The following is an 18,952-nucleotide window of genomic DNA, read 5'->3' as shown; positions in this document are numbered from 1 at the left end:
TATTTGATGAAATGATAGCAAACTGCCATAGCAAAAAGGCTTCACAAAGAAGAGGAATTCATAAGAGAATGGCTTCTTCCTACTTAGTACAATAATAAAAGTATTAAAACACTACTCTGTATGATATGATACATGGATCTAATGTGCTGCTTATACAGTATTCATTCATTGTTATAAGGTCAAATACCAGACTTTTACTGACTGTCTTACATGATTTCTGTGGCTGGCCCTTGATGAGTTTATTTTGCAAAGGGACACAAGCCCTTTACAATTTCCTAGTTAGTATCATTTAAATAGCAGATAGCTTCCTGAAACGTATCCAGCCTTCCAGGAATCTGATCAGTAAATTAAGAAGTAATGTTTTTCATTAAAATGAGCTCTTTAATTACATCAGCTTAACAAAGGATAGTTTTCACATGCTTATTTAGAAATTCTATATGAAACAAGATTATAGTCCAGTAGTTCCACTTATAATGTTTCTTTACTATATAGTTTTAAAAAACTGAAGTGTGGATGTGTGTAAACAAGCTGTACTGATGGTAATATCCTATACAGCTTTAAAAGCTGAAATGTGTGTGTGTGTGTGTGTGTGTGTGTGTGTGTGTGTGTGTGTGTGTGTGTGTGTGTGTGTGAGCATGTGTGCATGCTAGTTAAGTTATCTGAGCACAGAGAATGACCAGAATAATTACAAGGGAGCCACACTGTGCTACTAATCCTGATATTTTATTTTCCACAACCACCTATCCTGCTTCTGTAAATCATGGTACATTTGTTTAATGCCACTCTTTTGAAGAGCTAGGAAGGATTGCCTGTGTTCTGACAGTAAAACCCAAAGATCAATGTTAAATATTAAATGGGCTATTTTATTCAAAGTGAAACTACAGCTCAGATTCTAAAAAATGCTGCAGTCTTCTCACCACACCTGAGTCTATACAGAAAATACATGCTATTTATTTTAACCTGAAATTACCAGCTCTTCTTTACCTATTTCCTTGAGTATAAAGTCTGATAATATAAAATGTGGGATGAAATAGAAGGCCATGGGTTGCTTCTTCCATTTTCACTAACAATTATACCAGATACTCTGTCAGAGGAAGACTGGACATATTTCTTTTTTTAATAAGAGCTGAATGCATTTTCATGGGTAAAAGCATTCATTTCCAATAAAATGAAAAATTACTACAGGCAGACAGAAGTCAAATCATTTTTAAATGGCCAGTCAGAATATTTTGCAGTTCCTATAATATATACTCAGCATATATTTCAGCTCTAGATGTCACTGTGCACATATTCAAACCGTGCATAGAAATAAAAGTATGACAGACTATTATAGTAACAAATAGATCTGAGTAAGGCAATATATTGTGCCAAGGTCAGGGCAGAGTCACATACTGAAAAAGAAATGGCACTCATACTGATTCCCTCAATGTAATGCTAATGTCATTTCAACCTCTCTTCGCAACTTAATTTGAAAAATGTCAAAGAGAGAAACAATCTGTCTCTGATAATGAATAGAAAGTAGAGAAGGTGGAAGGAAATCTTCATACAAAAGTGTAATATGACAGTAGTGTGTAATTCCATTGCAGAAAACTTTTGAGAAAAGAGTTTACACAGCACTCTTGGGGCAACAGAGCTATCGGAAGGGAATGCTTAGAAATTCAGAAGAAGATCACAAAATGGGCTGTGAAATGCAGCCAACATTTTCAATGGCATCTTCATTGTTTCATCCATTGTAATATTTTAGCTGAAAAGAAATCTGAACTGTCTTTCATTTCTGCTTATATGACTCAAAACAGAAAAATGGAGCCTACTGCTTTGAAATGTTGGGGGAGAAACCCCTTGTGGTTCTCCTGATGCAGATAATTATATGCCAAATAATTTTCCTTCAGAATTAAAGCAAAATTGAATTGATTAAAGAACCATATGCATAGAGGTGATATAAAACATTTTTTTTTCCTGAATGATTCCCACTCCCAAGAAACTTTAAGAAACAAGCATAAAGGAACCTAATATTTAAGAAGATAAGACAGTGTGAGCATAACAATAAATATAAGTGCGACTCCTACCTGTAATAGTTTGAAAGCAGCTGCCTGCAGCATTTCTTAAGCATGACAGATACAGGTTTTATGTATGCAGAATACTGTAAAATAGAGTATGGTCTTTCTTTATCAAATGATGTATAACCTTGGAATGGCTTTTATAAAGGTGACAAAGCCAATGATCTTCCAGCATGAGGGCTTTGCCTCCCAAAAAAATACTTATATCCTGGGGATAACAACCACACAAACACCTTGGCCTCTGCACCTGAAAGTAGAATGAAGAATCACTTTGAGCTTCATCATTTTTCTATAATAGTGAATAGCCTTTTACATTATTATCATTGCAAAATTAACATATATCTACAGGTGCCCAAGGAAAAATTGTTCAAGCATCAATTGCCTATAGCGCTAAATACTGAGGAAGGCGACACTTATTGCCATTTTCCATAGGAAATCACTGGTGGTGTAATTTTTTCATGTGCACCAGTAGTGCTGCTCTTTTTTTGTTAACTTTTCCCATCCTTGAGTTGGTTTGACCATGTAGTATATAGTAAATATAAGTTCACGGAAGTTCTTCTTGATTGAGCACCACTCTTTCATTGAGTGCTTTTCATAACAAAACTGCCAAGACACAGTTCAACAAACCTCAGAGAGAACTTTTTTCTTTTATTTTGCTAAGCCCCCTTGCACCTACCATGTGGGCACTCCCACTCCAAGATGATTCAACAGTGCCCAGAAAAGAAGAGAACAATCTGCTCTCAGTGAAAGTTGATTCACCCAGATTACTTCAATAAGCACTTAAGAAAAGAAGTGTCAATCGACTGACACATTCTCATTTAGAGGGTGAGGGGAGCTTACCCACCACATTGGGGGTGGCTTGACACCACATCAAAACTATTTGCAGCTTACTGTTTCATCTTTTTGTGTTTTGAGTATTAGTTTTCAGCATTTCTGATGTTTGGAGCTTTGCTGCTTAAGGTTTCATAGTCTCACAATGAGTTCACTGACAGCAATGCTGATATACTAGAGAAGCAAATGATATTAAAGCTTCCAGAAATAGAAGAAAATGTGGCTGCGTTAGTAAAAATTTAACTTGAAGAAATTGTGGCGAAATGGTAATAAAAATGATTAAGATAGATGCGATATAAGTGTTTGGCTGTAAGAATAAAAATATAATACTTCAGCACAGAACAGGGTATGAATGTACAGTGAAAATGTAAAATATATGTTCAAACAGGCATTTTGTCCTGTAGTCTTCTTGAGAAATAACCCAAAAAACAACAATAAATCTAGCAATATGTAGCATTCCATCTGTTTGTTTTTATACTTAGGGTTACTTCTGCAGTAGACCACAATCTGAAATGCATGTTCAAACATTTATTTTGGATGCTTGTGTACAATAACCACAGATGAAACAAACAAAAATAAAAGAGTATCACTGATTTTAAGAATGCATTTTGTCAACACTGCAAACATAAGAGGCAAAATCAGGCCCATGCTGCATAAGTCACATCTTTGTTCACTCAGGGTGTGGTCTATATTCTTGTAGTATATAGAGCACCATGATTATGCTCCATTCTGAAAAAAGATAACTTTGCTGAGCGTAGAGCATGGTAATTACACTCCGAAATTAGGAAAAAGATCAACTTGCTAAGCTCATCTGTTGCGTGTGTCACAATCTTAGCTACTGATAGGTTCATGGGAGATTACTAAGCTAATGGCTTTAGAGGTCTTACAAGCCTAGCCAATATAACCCAATTGTAACAAATATATGACCCCTAGGGACAAGAGGGTGGCATGGATTTGTGCCTATGCATTGAGTATCTTACAGATTGCCCCTGTCCATAAGGGATGTAGGCACTACCCCAGGTGTGAATTTTTAATTCCCCATCCATTGATCCAAATTGCATTTGAAGAGGTTCAGGGTAGGGCTTTGCTTAATGTGAATAGGATGCCTGTTCCAAAGAAGGGGCAATATCTGAGACACCTATCTGTCTCTCCAGCATGTTTTGTTTGAGTCACTGACTACATTTAGATCCCAAGATCAGCTGATCCTCATGCTGTTTGACTTCTGGATGTGTAGCAGCTTCATCAGGATTGGATTTGTGAGTGCCTTGTAAGTCAGGTATAGGTCACCTGTTAATAGTCAGTAGATGACAGAGTAAAGGGATAGAGCTTTTAGTCTATCCACATAGTTCATGTTGTTCACACCCTGTATTTTTTGTGAGGAACCCCTGAGGGTGCTCCAGCTGCTGTAAGTGCCTAGTCAAGTACATGTCAAATAGTGCATTGTACTTGATTCTTGGTCTAATGAGGGGTGAGTACAGCAGGACTATAACTTCCTTGAATCTGGATGCCATGCCTTTACTTATAGGTTGTGCCACATAAAAGGATTTCCTCACCACTGTAGACACATGGCTGTCAAAGTTCAGGCAATTATTCATCTGTGTACCTAGATCTCTTACCTCTGAGTCTACTCTAAGTGATGTGCTATTAATGTTGTAATTTGCAGGTGTATTTGACTTCCCAAAGGATATGATAATGCATTTTTTTGCATTTACATTTAGGACATGGTTTATGGCACCAGTCATTTGTCTGATTTTCACCCTCCTAAAGGATATCTACATCGATGGGGATGCAATGATTGCCCCCAGCTTGGAATTGTCAGCAAACTTTGTCATCCAGAGGCCTTCCACATTAGTCTTGAATTCAGAGAAGTATGTTCCAATCAAAAGCAGTCCCAGTACTGACCTCTGTGGCACACCACTAGTAAGTGGCCTCTTGGTGGATCGGGATTCACCAACTTTAATCAAATGTGTCCTCTCTGTGAGCCAATTGGCTATCCATCTGCTGACATAGGGATTTATGTCTCATTTTCTGAGTTTATTTATAATACCTAAGTGGGGAATTGTGTCAAATGCCTTGGCCAGGTCAAGGTAGGTATTATGTACTGTTTTACCCCATCCATGGCCTTAGTGACTTCTCAAAGAACTCCACCAGATTCAGTAAGCATGACCTACCTTTGTCAAAGCTGAATTGGGTCAGGTTCAGTGTTTGAAGGTCACCTATGTCATTATTTATCAGGTCCGTGACTATTCTTTCCATGGCCTTACACATAAAACTAGTCAAACTTATGGGTTTGCAATATCCCGGGTCAGTCGATGCAGAGAGATGGCTGTTGCTGTGCTCCACTCTATCAGAACAAAGCCAGTCTGGAGGCTGTGGTTAAACAGAGATCACAATGGGCCTGATAAGTCCTGATTTAAGCTGTTTAAGAGGCTACCTCTTATATTGTCAGGCCCAATTGAACACATATGTTTAGTTTTATACAGTGCAGTGGCAACCTGTTCCTTGGTGATACTTGGAGGTGGAGTGGGGGGTATTTTTTGGGGAGAACTAGGGGTGATGGGGAGATGAAAGTTGAGCTGAATTTGTCGGCCAGCAGATTTCCTTTTCTTCTGGCTGAGTATAGGTGATGCCATCTACAACTAATTTTGCACATCGTTGGGTGTTGCCCTTAGGATTGCAGACATAACTGAAAAATGCCTTATGATTATCCTTAGCTTTGGAGGCTATATTTACCTCAAAGTATGCTTTCAGAGATTTGATTAGTTCCCTGATTTGCTTGGTTAGACTAATGAGGGACTTTGTTTCTCCACTGTGCAGATTTCTTCTTACTTTTTGACAGGATTTTCTTTCTTTTGTTGTACAACCTATTAATACTAGTGATTCATCAGGATGGCTTGTTTTTGCAGTTTGACCTGGGTTTATTTCGGTCTGCTACTGCTGATTTTATGGAGTTGTTTATATGGTCATACAAGGCTTTCCTGTATGCCTCGGCATAGGTTTCTGTGTTTTATGTATTTATAGCAGCTTGGAAACTAACTATGCCATCCCTTAATAGGGGGTAATTTACCTTAGAGATGCTCTTAAAAGTTTTTGGGTTAGGTAGGGGGACTGGTTTTACCTTTATTTCAAGGGATACTTATTTGTGATCTGATCTTACCAGTGAGGACATAACTCTCCCCTATCTGTGAGTGCCAGATCTAGAATATGTGTTCCCCTGGTGGGAGTGCAGACTAGCTGCTCTGTGGTATTTGAATGTACAAAGTCAAGAAATCTTTGAGCCTGTATGTTAGCAGTCATGTATGCCTTCCAGTTAATGGAGGAGTAATTAAAATCACCAATGAGTATGGTATTAGGCTGGATGGTGAGTGATTCTACTAACTTCAGGTATGATGTATGGGTTTCCTGATTCATAGTAGGGGACCTGTTGCTAGCAAGAATGTGGTAATGGACTTTTCCCATGGTAAGTTGGACATGGAGTAGCTCAAGCAGTTCATATTGTTTGACTAGCCTTGAGGTGTGCTTATCTTTTATGTAGATATATACCTCTGCCTTTTGCTCTTTCATGTTCAGTGAGTGGTCAGCCAGAGTGCTTTCTGTGGCTGCTTAACAAAACTTTGTTAAGGATACCCTAAGTGTCGTTAAGATTAGGGCTTATGTTAGGGATTAATGATCAACCATCTCAGCTGGCAAAAAAAGAGTAACAGAAGGTAAAACAGCTTCAAAAGCTGCCAGACCTTCACTCTGCCACATTTCAAAGAGAAAGTATTTCAGAACAAAACATCTAACTCCATTTAAAAGATAATTTACCTTCCGAGTTTCATTCTACAAATTCTTCATTTGGCCTGCCCCTGATTATGCAGAATGTCCCTGATTTTTCCTCATATTTTTGCCCTGTCCCTCATAATTTTTTTTCATTTTCTGCTAAATCTTTGAGGATTATAGTCAACCAATAATGTCAGACTTTAGAGTTTCATACCTCTTATTGTTTAGAAAATGCATATTTCTGCAAAAACTACTAACTTTTTAAAGTGAATTAAAGCAATATTTAAAAAAGGTCCAGATTTTGATCCTTTATCTCCCCCTGACATTATTTTTGGATTTATCCAGGATTCTTAAGTAACAAAGCTGAGTGGTATATTACTGTCTATTTGACAGCACTTGCTAACTGCTTTACTGGCTTTCAAAGTCAATAAAATACATCACTCTCCAACACTGACTCTTTTTTCTGTAAAACTAGTACATGGAGCACATAATCCATGCACTAAAATAATTGTTACTTGTTCTCCAATCATACCCCATTTATACTGTGTGTTCTCAACAAAGTTGCCTATATTCATCTCCTGTGCTTTGCTTGTAGGTAAATTCCTTCTCTCAAACCCATAATAAGCTGGTTATGAACTGAGACTGAATCATAATCCTGTATATAAGGGGCTTAATACAGTTTATTAAGCACTTCTCAGCACTGTTAAGCTCTAGTCTTGTGACAGAATATTAAAAGCAGCCCTCAGCCCTCATCTGTACAGTGCTTGACTCAAATCTATTCATGAAACTTCACTGTCTCTGCACACATACATACCCCAAAAGCACATGGCAAAGCAAGATTTCTAACAGCTTTTAAAGCTGTTCATTCATCACTGGGACAAAGATTCTGGCCAATGTCAGTGCATCAGTAGTAAGTATTTAATGACTGTAAAAGCTGCAAAACACTTCATGATTCTACACATTTGTTTGTAATTAGTAGTATATTTGGGTTTGCTATAGCTTCATGTACTACAATGAATTATGATTGGGCTTTCCCTAATGTTTGTTATGTGTTCTTGACATGGGAGTCAAGATTCACATCTCAAGCTTCATTATGCTCTGCTTTCAATGCAAATTTCTTGACTTCCATGTCTTGAGCACATAATGAGTTGGTTATGACTGGAGACCTGATCATAATCCTCTATGGTATGCTCCTTCCACTTGCAAAGTATCACAAGTATGCAATACAGGTTTAAATAGTGCTGCCTCTTTTTTTAACAGAACTCTGTTTGTAAAGTGAGTGCATTGCATCACTGGATGCTAAATTAATGGACAGATTCCAAAACAAGTTGCACTTGCTGAAGCATGCTACTCTAAATAGTAAGACAAGCACAGGACCTAAGAGAAGGGCTTTTTGATTGTGCAAGCTATATAGGGTACTGATGAGCTGTGCAACCCTATGCTGCATTCCAAAGCATGAATCAGGGTCGCTGCACTGTAGGGCATACACATATACTGCACTGACATTGAAAACCAATGCAAAAATCTGAAAGTAACAGCATGGCCCATTCAAGTGAATATGTCTTCCCAGTGGAGGTGGTTGTTGTTGTTGTCTTTCGGCTTTTCCCGGTTAGGGGTCGCCACAGTGGAACTCCGGTCCGCTAATGATTGGCAGTAGATTTTCACAGTGCCGAGTTGCCAGCTTGATGCCCAACCTTCACCGAAGGCACTCCCATTCACGCATGTCTTTCGGAACGCCACTTGACCCGTGGGGAGGACATGCAGACTCCACACAGAAGGCACTCCCCACACAATAGCTGAGAATCGAATGGGAGAGCCTCTTGCTGTGAGGCAACAATGCTACCGCTGCACCACCGTGGATGTCCCAGTGAAGGGGGTACTCTACATATATGTTAGTCCTGGTACTAGAAATATTACATGGTGCAGATGACTGTAGTTTACACTACTACTGCAGACTTACACTTGAGCATTAATGCAGGCTTTGAGGTATCTAGATGGCTCTGACAAGAACTGTATGCATATGTGGTAATTATCTTTGTGGGTCATTCATTCCATGCACTGGGAATACTCATACTGGAGAGGAGCTGGTTTTCATTGAGAGGGTAACATTGCAGGATAGCAGAGGATCTCTGCAATGCTATCCCAAATCTCTTGGAATACTCCTTTAGATCTATTTTTGTTACTTATTTCTATTTGAATGGTGATATGGGATACAAGACTTTTGTAGCTAGCATTTTAATATCAGTAATTGATTCATCAAAGTCATACACATTAACAGATGGGCATGTTTACATTAACAGAAAACAAAGTGTGATTGGTATGATAACATTTGACGTGTGCACTACTGTTGGTATGATAACATTTGACGTGTGCACTACTGTTAGTATGATAACATTTGATGTGCGCACTACTGTAGGTATGATAACATTTGACGTGTGCACTACTGTTGGTATGATAACATTTGACGTGTGCACTACTGTTGGTATGATAACATTTGACATGTGCACTACTGTTGGTATGATAACATGTGACGTGTGCACTACTGTTGTTTTTACTGTAACAACAGCAACTTAGTATGTTTACTTAACTAAATACAGAAAAGTTAATAGATGCCAGATACCAGTCAATGAAACAGTGTTTCATCAATCCAGTAAGATAAGGTAAACAAGAATAAAATGAAATAAAAAGAAAGAAAAGGTAGAAATAATATGTTTGTTTCCTTAAGGTTTGAAATGAAGAAACTCCATTAAGAACTGTTGTATGCTGAACTGAAGAGAACATTTATAATGAAGTCTGAGCTAGGCTGCCTTGTCTAATGCTTGCAGCAGCTGCAGTCTGAAGTCTTCATAAGCTACTAAGCTGAGTACAGTTTTATATGCTTTCCACTGACACCATATTTCTCAAGCCTATCATTTGAGGATGTTTCAACTGCAGTGGTGGTGCTGCGGTAGCGTTGTCGCCTCACAGTAAGACGTTGTCCTGTTCGATTCCCAGCTAAAGCGTCTTCTGTGTGGAGACATGCGTGAATGGGCGTACCTTCATTGAAGGTTGTGCGTCGGGGCTGGCAACTCAGTAAGTAAAAATCTACTGCCAATCATTAGCGGACCGGAGTTCTGCTGTGGCGACCCCTAACCGGGAAAAGCCGAAAGATACAACAACATCAGTTGAGGATGTTTAGTAGTACAGTACAAATGGCTAAGTTTATAAGCCTTTTATCCATTTTATTATGTACAGCTAGGTCTAATTCCCTCAGCCCTCATCTGTACAGTGCTTGATTCAACCCTATTCATGAAACCAAATCACTGTGCAGCTTAATGTTGTCTGAAAACAGTCTGTGGTAATCCTGGGTATTATGCCATCAAATAGTGATTGGATTCCCTAGAGTTGCTCCATGTGCAAATAACTAAAGGAAAGACTGCTGTCTAAGTTATTGTCAGCTATAGATCCATCTCCATGAACCATGATATCCATACTGCCTACTTGGATCTACTTGAGTCACTCAAAATACAACCAAACACCCTGGTTATGGGTGACTTTAACTACTCATCCATAGATTGAGTAAATTATAGGTGTACAAACACACTCACCCAAAGGTTCTTGGACTTTGTTAACTCAAATGTTATGCAGCATTATTTAGAACCCCCCAAGCGGTCCAAATATTCTAGACTTGGTACTCATCAACATGGTAGCCCAGTGCACCACCACAAGTGTGAGCCCTACCTGGTAAAGTCAGATCATAAATCGATCTCTTTCAAAGTAACAATAGCATCAGACCCCCTAAAGGGAAATTAGGCTAAAAAAAGCTCTCCAAACCAACTACAACCTGTTATGAGAAGGCATTAATAGCTTCAAAGCTCCTGTCTGCACTAATGGCAAGGACGCATATACTGGGATATACACCATGCATTGTATAAACATCTATACAATTATATTGACTCAGTCATTCCTGATAGGACCAAAGCAAGATCCTAAGAAAAAAACAAGCCTGTCTGGTAGACATCTGCCATAAACAGTCTATATATAAGAGGAAGAAATTGCTGTCTAAGAGCAAGAAGAAACAATATCAGAAATAGAAGCATACCCTTCTCAGCTTGAACAAGCAAATAAGACATCTTGTAAAGTCCTCTAAAGCTAACTAAGAATCTAGATTAGCATCCCTGGCTAAGGATAACCATAAGGCATTCTTTAGCTACATCTGAGACCTTAAACAGAAAGCCCAGATTTTCACTGAACTGGCAATGAATCATACCACATATACTGTACCATTGGAAATAGCCAACCTGCTAGTGGACAGGTTCTGGGAAAACTTCTGCCCCCTGTTCCTGTCTCACATACACCAAAAGATTCCTACCACCTCTTCTCTACCTAGTATCTCTAAAGAACAGGTCTTAACTGCGCTCTCCAAGGCCAGAAACACAGCCTCTATGGGACCTGATGGCATCTCAGGCTGTGTTCTCAATGGTGTAAAACAGGAGTTAGCAACACCATTGGGTACTCTTTTCAAGCACAGCCTAAGCACTGGTTTTGTCCCTGCTAAATGGAAAGCAGCTACCGTCATCCCCTTTTGCAAGGGGAGGTGCCTCCACCAACCCTGGAAACTATAGAACCACTAGCCTAACCAACCTTATCTGCAAAGCCATGGAGAGAATCATCAAGGGCCTTATCAACAAGGGTACAGGTGACTTTCAAACACGTGACCCATCCAAGTTTGGTTTTGTTAAAGGGAGCTCCTACCTGTTGAACCTGGTGGACTTCTTCGAGGCTCTCATCAAAGCCCTGGATGAAAGCAAATCTCTGCATATGGCCTACCTAGATTTGATCAAGGCCTTTGACACAATCCCTCATTCAGGCATCATTGAAAATCTCACCCAGCTTGGAGTCAACCCATATACTGTCAAATGGGTTGCAAACTGGCTCACTGACAGAAGACTTATAGTTAAAATAGGGCACTCCACCTCCACCAGCAGACCTGTTACCAGTTATGTTCCACAGGGATAAGTACTGGGGCCCCTATTGTTTGGAATCAACTTCTCAGAAGTAAAGGCAAAAACAAATGGTCTGTGGCTGACAAAGTATGCTGATGACTGTAAACTGGGACCAGTCAAGGAGTCCAGTAATGATGTTAACATTCTACTAGAAAGACTTACACAAACCAGTGATTGGTGTCAAAGTCATGGTCTTAAACTCAATGTAAAAAAATGCATTATCATCCCCTTTGGTAAAGGCAATGTCCCTGCAGATTACCATATTAATAACAACACCATAAGCTCTAAATCAGTGGTTAGAGATTTGGGCACACAGGTTGACAGCAACCTTATTTTTGATCACCATGTCTCCATAGTGGTAAGGAAGGCCTTCTACATTGCTCATCTCATAAGGAAGGGCATAGATTCCAGAGCAAAGGAGGTTATAATCCTCCTATATTCTTCCCTCATCAGGCCAATAATAGAGTGCAATACTCCCTTTGTTATGTACCTAAACAGGCACCTGCAACAACTGGAGACACATCAAAGGCTCCTCACAAAGAAAATTCAGGGTCTTCAGTACATGTCTTATAGGGACAGACTGAAATGACTGTCACTATACTATGTTTTATATAGACTACTCAGAGGTGACTTGTGCCGTGCATACAGAATAACCTCTGATCTGCCTTAATGGAAATGCTGCGCATTCATAAGTCAAATGGTACATGATTTACTTGCTCTAGGGACCTTAACCTAACATGTGACATCAACAGGACTTGTTGGAGAGATAATTATGTCTCCCAGAGGTTGCCTCTCTTCTGGAATAAACTTCCAATACAGGTTAAAGAGAGCCCCTTGTTAACCCTCTTTAAGCATAACTTAGACGACTGGATGGGAAACTGCAAATTCACCCCAGGGGTTTCACCTGTGTCTCTCTTGGATAGGGGCAGTTGGTGCTAATTTAGATCTGCTTGTCACACAGATCATATCTCTAGACCATTAAGGGGACAAGGGTTGAACTTGGCTAGGCTTGTAAGCGCTTTAGTGTCATTTGCCTAGCAACCTCCTATGAACCTATGAATCAATAAATAAATAGGGAGGTATGTTTTAACATGACTACTTTCACTGGGAAATGCTGCATTCCCTCATCTGATAGTCATATCCAATCAAGGTCTCTTTATTTTACTGGGAACGCAAGGTCTATAGTTTAGTTCATACCACCTTTGGCTATCCTGTACAGATCCAGTTCAGAATTTATAGCATGGTGAGCTGATCCTTCCCATGTGATAACTGTTGCTCCTGTCCTTAGCTAATAATCAGGGGTGTGCATGACAAGATGGTGCATATCATTCCAAGTTAGATCAGGAAGCATCATTTGAGGAAAGTTCAGTCAGATGGGTTCCCATTACACCATGTTTATTATAGACAAAAGGACAAAACACATTTCACAAGCAGAGATTTATCTGCTATTTATTTTATGGTTATTATAATTATTAATAAAAGAGGTCATAGTTTATTTGTTGTACTCTAACATTTGATGGTTGCAAGAACATTTTTGAGATGCTGTTAGATTTATTGCCTCTTTTAATGAGACTTTGCACCAAGCTGGATTCTATTGCCTTGTCTTTATAAGGTTATCATCTTAAGACAAAGCAGTGAAATCATCTACCTGAAACGTGTCTTTCTAGTTTGTAATATGCCCTGTTCCACAGTGTAATACCTTCAACATATCCCCAAAGTTATCTAAAAATCAGTGATGATCAAAGAGTATCAAATGCTGATTTGCAGTGAGACTAAAATGCAATTGCTTAAAGGTGCAGGTCAGTATGTTCCCTAACCATTATAGAATCAGACAAATTTAATATCACTGTACATATACTATGGGATTCAGAAACATTGTATCACAGTAAGCAATGTTTTCCACTTAACAGCCACTTGTAGATTGTGGGCAGTTCATAGACACAACGAAGAAGAGCTGGGAAGGTTGAGAGATCCCGCCTCCTGCATAGTATGCTAACGAAGGTTGGGGGGAACAGTGTATGATGACATTCTAATGAGCAACGTTATTAAATGAGAGTAAATGATATTGTGGCCTGAACAGTAGCACCAGGTAAAGTAAGAACTGTTTATTGTTAAAAGAAAAGCTGAGCGCTTTCATTCCTACCATAGGAACTTCACCAGAACAAATAATCTAAAACACTATTTCAGGCTTCATATAAATTGGTAAACCCACCCATCAGTTAAACTCCCTTGTTAACATCAACCAATAAAACAGTAGCAAATCTCAAAATGTCCATGAATACTGGAATAATCTCAGAACTTTTAAAGGGACTGTGTAAAATACATATCAAACTTCCAGTTGCTTTAACTTCAATATTGCAGTGATGGAATATGCATTATTTAACCAGGGGGGGGACAATAGTTGCCACTTTAGTTCAATTTTAGCTAAATGTTCATTAACAATATAACCCCTTGGATCATTCCCCACATGACGGTAAATTTAAAAGAATGCAGAGAAAATTCTGCAATGTGTCTATTTAGGGCATTAGTATTATTACATTTTCTAATATCTAAGAGATGTTCATAAATCTTCATTTAATTTCCTAGAGGTTTTGCCTACTTAAAAAGTTGGGCATGTGTTACAGCATGCAATATAAACAACTTGTTTTGACTCAAAAGAGAAATGCCCCTTGATACTATATGTAGCACATCTGTTACTTGATCTCCTACCAAAATGCTTGGGCACTGAGAACACAGACCACATTTGGCCATACCTTTTTCCTGTTAGTGGTAATCACATTGTGTTCTAACATCTTTTTGAAAGATGTATGTTTTTTGTAAACAATATGGGGTTCCATCCCCATTTTTTAATTAAATCTTGATCAAAAGAGAAAATTGTCCAATTCTTTTTGACAGTTAAAAATGTCCTGGCTATCTAAGTTATATGTAGTGATAAATAAATTATGTTGATAGATGTCCTGCATTCTCAAAGCTCCACTGGTGGTGTGACCTACCTCAACATTATCTGTATGGTGTCAACATCTGTATTATTAACTTCCAGAATGGGTTTATAAAAACCTGCCTGCCTTTTTTGTAGTACCTTCTTCCTTAATTTTTTCTAAAAATGCTTTAGGATACTCTCTCTCCTGGTAAACATGTCCAGAACATTGTCACATTCTTTATGGAAAGACTGGGTATCATTAATCATCCTTGTCATTCTCATGAGTTGGCCCTTAACCACAACCTTTTTTCTGATGTAAAGGATACCAACTCATGAAATGCAAATATGTTTTACAAAAAGTGAGTTTTCAATAGATATTAACAAAATAAAAAAGCCCTGTACTCTAAATTCTTAGCTATTTCTATGTCTAAAAGGAAAATTTCTTCTTGTTATAGGACCATAAAAATTTTAAGAATGGTACTGTACTGTTAATATAGTTGAAAATTTGACCAATCTATTTTCAGAGTCAGTCCATAAAATAAACATATCATCCAAATAATACATATAAAGAGCCCAACATTGTTGAAAAACACTGTTAAAAATATATTTCCTGTCCCACTGGGCCATAACCAGGCTGGCAAAACTAGTTATTGCCCAACAATAAATAGTTCTTACTTTGCCTAGTGCTGCTGTTCTTTTGGCTGATGCCACACGGAATTGTATGAATTAGCAGTTTATGGTTATCCCAAGTGTTGCCTTTCATTTATCAATATGGTGGACTGATTCAGAGATTTATTTAAATGTATATATAAAACACACACACACACACACACACACACACACACACACACACACACACACACACACACACACACACACACACACACACACACACACACACACACACGTATATATATCACAGGTAGAGCACTGTATCTAGAATTAGTGATCACATTGAAGGCGTTACAGGAGGTGAATTGTGAAATGATGTTTGAGATACTGTAGCTACAGCATAAACAAACCTGTATATGCAATAGGTTGGGGCTGCTACTGGTAGTCACAGTATTGCATTTCACCACCCCCCATGATGCTTTGTCATCCATCTGGACCACTGCTATATGTGTACAGTCACCAAGAAAGAGTTGGTCATGATGTGTTCCGCTCACTTGCAGCAGGCCTGTGAGATGTGTAGAGTACCTATCCCAGTGAATATTAAGATACATGTGGCTTTGAGAATACTCACTACAGGGATATTTTATTGATTAGTTGGGAAATTTAAGGCATCTGCTCAGGGGTACTGCATTAGTTTCTCTATTCTATGCTAAAGGTTGCAAGGAAGCATACATGGTTTCCATGTACCACAGAGAAGGGAGGCAATAACATGCAGGCTTTTTATAACATAGTCAGTTTTCCCGAGGTACTTTCACATAAAGCCTCCACCTGCTGAGCATGAAGAAAATGTATGACTTTCTGTTTTTGTCATCTTTCATTGCTCTATCAATCCTTTCTTTGCTTCATCATTTAATGGGCTTCTGACAAGATTATTTCTACAATGCTGAATATCCCTTACATCCTAATTTTCACAATTATCTGATTCTAGTTCTTTCATACACCCAACCTTCTCTAATATTTGTTCTATGTTCTCAACTTTTTTTAATCCTAAAATTTTTATTTTAGGCCTTCTGAAACCATTTGGCCTACAACACTCTGCTCCAAGATTATTATATGGCCTTTTAAGGATCTTTCACGTCTTTAGTCACATTGATAAATATTTCATCAAATTTCATTTGTTTCATTTTTGTTTTCCCCGCTCTTTTTTTCTTTAAAGTTTTCTCTCACTTTCTTCTTCCTCTGTCATTATCATGGATTCACTTCCATTTGTCATGGCCTTCTCTTTGCTGGAAAAAAAAACACACTCTTCAGTAAGCTATCCTCTTTCATTCAATATAATTTTCTGAGATCACATTTTTTCACTTTATTTTGTTTTCATTATCTAAATTATTGTAATTCTGTTCCATGCACTCTTCCTGTTTGAGCAACCACTTCTCCTCTCTCATCTTTTTTTCTTCCTTTAGTTGCTAGACCTCATTTCCATAATGGCTCCTTTTTTTCAAACCAGTGAACTGTTCACTTTTGTTTACTTCTTCCTTCCTTTACCAACTACTACAAAATTCATTAATGTCTTTCAACTTCACTAATTTAAGTCCAGTGAAAATGATTTTTCTGCCCTTTTGTTTTTGTTCTTATATGAGTGACATACCCCATATGAGAAAACAGAAAATGTGGGTAATACCATGTTCTGTTAGTCCTTATTTAGCAATGCTTCCATTTTTTTTCTGTACAATAATTGTGTAAATATGTTTTGTTGGCTTTGGATCAAGAAAAAAAAAAGCTTAATGGTTATTGCATTTCATAACACTGCACTATACATTATAAAATGAAGAGACATAAAACATTAAAAAATGACATAGAAATGAAAGTATGTATTGACATGTCTAAATATCAAATAATGGAAAGTCCTTACTTCTCAGTTTTGCCCTCTTGTGCTAAATCATTGATTCAATATAATACTTTATTCTTCTGCCTCCAACCATACCATTCAGCTGTATAGATTTTCACATAATGTCCAGATCTTTGCCTCATATTTTTGGTCCATTTTTAATAAAATTGTGATTTTCTGGCAAATTAGTGGCAAATCATTAAAGACTGAAGTTAGAAAATAATGACAATTTGAGTTTCAGACTTCATACCATTTAGAAAATTCATGCTAATGCACAACCTGTTATTCTATCAACTTTCTACGTTTGTAGGAGCACTATTTTAAAAAGTGTCCCTATTTTTGGGCCTTTGTCCCATTTTTATTTATGGCTTTGTCCAGATTTCTTGCTCTAAGATGTTGAGAGATATGCCTCCAACTTTTTTGTTGGATGACATTGGATGACAGTGTGTCAGCCGTGCTATGCACTTAACTTCTTGCATGATCTATTAGATTGCTTTTTTCACTAATGTGGTCAATAAAAATAATATTTCCTCAAATTAAAGAGAAGTAATAATTATCAGAAAAATACCAGCCCAAAGTGAGCCAAAAACCCAGAGCACAGTTTGATAAAAATAAAATAATCCCAACATAGGTGAAGAATCAAGGTATAAACAGTCAACTCAAACAGCAACAGAAATAAATCCAAATAGGCATTGTGAAATCCAAGCTTCTTTAAAGACCAGAAAATGTGAGCGCTTTCGCAGTGAAACACTGCTTCTTCAGATAGTCAGAAGAACCAGAGTTTCACTGCGAAAGCACTCACATTTTCTTGTCATTAAAGAAACTTGGATTTTACACCTATTTGGATTTATTTCTGTTGCTGTTTGAGTTGGCTGTTTATACCTTGGATTCTTCACCTCTGTTGGGATTATTTTATTTTTATCAAGAAGTAATAATTAAGTAACTTGATGATACTCACGCCATCCTTTTTCCAAATCCAGAATACCATTTATCATGCGCACAACCCTATTGTACTGGTATACTAATAATGATCTAGGCAAGCCAAGAAAGGAAAATGATACTCCAGTCAGTTAACACACCTCAGTATTAACAGTCATACAGCCATTTTATTGTTTTCCGAGGGTGTGCCCCAGAACTCTCAGCTCTTCATTATAGACCACCAACTAGACTAACACTTGAGTAAATTCCCAAGTTACTCAAATGAGTCACTGTCTGCCCCTTAGCAGTGATTGACAGCTTTGTTGAATTCCACCTGAAACAACGCTCGTAACGCTCATCAGAATCTACTCCATTTTCTCCATTTTTGCACTTTCCTGTTTGGAGTTTAATTCATCAGATTTTGATTGTTTGTTTGTTTTTATTCCTTACAGCTATCATTTTCTCAGTTTTTCTCTTCCAGCCCTACTGCTGGCAACCCACTGCACAATTTGCCTCAATGTTTTACACTTGCAAATCCAGAATGCCATTTATCATGTGCCCAATCTCTTTCTGTAACTTTTGGTGATTGTACCCATACCCAGGTAGTAGTGTTTCATAGCTAGACAACCAAGATCCCTTGACTCTGTAACTTGATATTGTTTTAATTTAATGGCTTCACTGCACAGGTTCCACATGCCTGCACAAACAACCAGTTTTAGCTTATTACAACCCACGAAATATAATTGCACCTGAATTCCTCCAAAACCCTCAAAAATGTCTCATAGGGCTCAGATACAAACATGTCAGGTGAAACTGATGCTTCTGAATTTTTTTTTTCACAGTAAAAATTTGTACTTATAATCAGGAGCCAAAAAACTAAAATCTGTATAAAATTGTTTATTTAAAATTTAAAACCTATACCTAAATAGAATACTCGCTATCTGCAACTATCCATTTTCCCACTGCAAATCAATGGATG

The sequence above is a fragment of the Protopterus annectens genome, chromosome 2.part1, assembly GCF_019279795.1.
Source record: "Protopterus annectens isolate FY-2018-M chromosome 2.part1, PAN1.0, whole genome shotgun sequence".
Lineage (NCBI taxonomy): Eukaryota > Metazoa > Chordata > Ceratodontiformes > Protopteridae > Protopterus > Protopterus annectens.
The sequence above is the reverse complement of the archived record's forward strand: the minus strand, read 5'-3'. Positions refer to the sequence as shown.